Source organism: Pistacia vera, unplaced genomic scaffold, assembly GCF_008641045.1.
Source record: "Pistacia vera cultivar Batoury unplaced genomic scaffold, PisVer_v2 Contig693, whole genome shotgun sequence".
NCBI lineage: Eukaryota > Viridiplantae > Streptophyta > Magnoliopsida > Sapindales > Anacardiaceae > Pistacia > Pistacia vera.
The window spans coordinates 308,441-311,586 of record NW_022196549.1 but is presented as its reverse complement, the minus strand read 5'-3'; positions in this window follow the sequence as shown (position 1 = coordinate 311,586).

Below are 3,146 nucleotides of genomic sequence, written 5' to 3'. Positions count from 1 at the left end.
AATGATATACACACAAATATAATTAATATATTTTCCAACGCCACATGATATCATTATCTATATATATATATATATAGTATTATATTATAGATAATATATAAGTTTAGGATACTGTTATGGCCAAAAATCGTCTTGGTGCGCACGGGGCCATAGAACACGCTACGTAAGATTCAGGGTCAAAACATAGGGCCTCAACCCAATCCCGCTGGCGCCCACGCCTTAATACAACTCTGTTGACCACCACTCTTGGATTTGGCTATCTACCCATAGTTAAGCTAAACTGGGTTTAGCCCATTAGCCTACAAACGAAGTAAATAGGAATCAGAATCTCCTTCTATTTCCTTCTACTAAATATTCAAATCTTACTCAAACTATTAAACTTGATCTGTAAGGTCAAGAAATCATATCTCTTTCATGATAGGGATTACTCCAATAGGATAGTATCCTACTAAGATCCACTCTTATTTAAACTATTAAACTTGATCTGATAAGGTCAAGAAATCATCTCTTTCATGATAGGGATATTCCCAAATAGGGCTTAGTGTTACTAAGATTCCAACATCTAAAACTATAAAGTTAATCTGATAAGTTAAGAAATCATATCTCTTTATGAAGGGATTATCTCCCAAAAGAGGACTCAAGCCTTAGGATTCCAACCCCTTAGGGTCTACTATAAAAATAGAGGCTTGCCCTCTCAATGGATGAGCAATCTCCACAGTCAATTACACCACTCAAAACCATCTATTTGCTCCTAAGTTCTTGCTCCAAGAACCCAACGCCTCCGCGTAGTCCTAGCCTCCGACAAGACTCTGGTAATTCTCTTTCCTTAATCTTATTAAATCTCTCAGCCTTGCTGACTTGAGCGTCGGAGTGCCTACGGCAAACACCACCTCGGTGTTTTCCAGAAGCTTCACGCTTGCCCTTCATGTGTGCAGGTCTAACGGATTGTCAGTGACCTCAACCTCACGGGTCACACCCATTTTTCATGACGGTAGATTTTTGCATCTACGTTTGGGCCACGTGGGGCCTGACATCATCTGCCAACGACGACTTGCAACATGAGAGGAGACACAAACTCCCCCTGACGACGTTAACCCGAAAATCTCATCACGATAAGAAAATTTTTCACCTCGAACAGCCAAACAAACGCACCAGCGCCAAGAGGTAGCAGAAGCAACAGCTAATAAAACAACAGCGCACGGTCGGACCAACAAGCAAAGTAGTAGCTGCCGAGGCACACGCATAAGCATTAAAAGCAATAAAGCTCCAACCTCAGTTTATCCTACCTATCGATCAGCAAGCTTGAGTGGCAGCACTTGAAGGGGAAGGTAGTGGTCATGTCTCCTTTTATCTACCACTCTATTTGGTTAAATTTCTATTCACGCCATTACTTAATACATGCGGCGCATTTTCCATTTAGCTCACTCTTATTCAGTCCATAACAAATAAACATCATGGATATTAACTCTCAATCGACAATTTGTAAAACTGCATGTCATGCAGTCACTGCTCCAGTCAATCAAAAGGTTTCAACTACAGTCGGTCACCGGGACTTGACGCAAGCTCCATACAGCTCTACTTGGCATACAACCTTCAAACGGCCTGCCGTAAGAAAACTACGGACACCTCAAAAGGCCCTCTGAAAAAAGTACGGACACTCAAATCGGCCTTGCCCGATGAACGTAGGACACACTTCAAAACGGCCATGCGATAACGTACGGACACCTTCATCGGCTTGCCCGCATGGAACGTACGGAACACCTCAAATCGGCCTTGCCCGATGAAGTACGGACACCTTCAAATCGGCCCTGCGATAAAACGTACGGACACCTTCAAATCGGCCCTGCCCGATAAACGTACGGACACCTTCAAATCAGCCTTGCCCGAGAACGTACGGACACCTTCAAATCGCCTGCGATAAAACGTACGACACCTTCAAATCGGCTTGCCCGATGAACGTACGGACACCTTCAAATCGCCTGCCTGAAAAACGTACGGACACCTTCAAATCGGCCTTGCCGATGAGAGACGGACACCTTCAAATCGGCCTGCCGATAAACGTAATACACCTTCAATCGGCCTGCCCGATAAACGTACGACACCTTCAAATCGCCTGCCACGAAAACGTACGGACACCTTCAAATCGGCCGGCCCGTAAAACGCCGGACACCTTCAAAACGGCCTGCCCGATAACGTACGGACACCTCAAATCGGCCAGACGCCGATAAACGTATGGACACCTTCAAATCAACCTGCCTGATAAACGTACGTACACCTTCGGATCGGCCTTGCCCGATCCACAGATTTACACCTTGGATCGACCTGCCGATCACGGATTTACACTTGCATCGACCCTGATCGATCACGGATTACACCTTCTATGGATTTACATTCGGATTGAGCTGCTCGATCCACAGATTTACACCTTCGGATCGACCTGCTCGATCCAAGGATTTACCCCTTGGCGACCCTGCTCGATCCACGGATTTACACCTTCTAGGATTACACCTTCGGATTGGCTGCTCGATCCACAGAACACCTTCGGATCGACCTGCTCGATCCACGGATTTGCACCTTCGATTGGCCCTGCCCGGCCATAAAGAAACAATCCAGTCAGCCAGACTGGTTGAAGGGTTCTTGTACCTCAAATCAACAAGTCATCGACCCAAATCCACACAACGATCACTAATCCGCTCAATCTGCACTTATTCGATTTAATAACTCTCTAAGCTAAATACTCTTTAACTTAGAGAGTGGGGGGCTAACTGTCAGGGCCAAAAAATCGTCTTGGGCTTACGGGGCCCAATAACGAAAAAACATGTCACGGCCCAAGGGCTCAACCCAATCCCGATTAGGCCCATGCTTAAAATCACCTTGGACCTACCCACTCCATGAGTGGGCTATCCTATAAGTTAAGCTAACTGGGTTTCAGCCATAGCCTGCACACAGGTATAAATAGGAAATCAGAATCTATTCTATTTCTCTTTCTACTAAGATTTCAAATCTTACTCAAACTATACACTTGATGATAAGGTCAAGAATCAATCTCTTTCATGATAGGGATATCTCCCAAATAGGACTTAGTATCCTACTAAGATTCCAACTCTATTTAAACTATTAAACTTGATCTGATAAGGTCAAGAAAT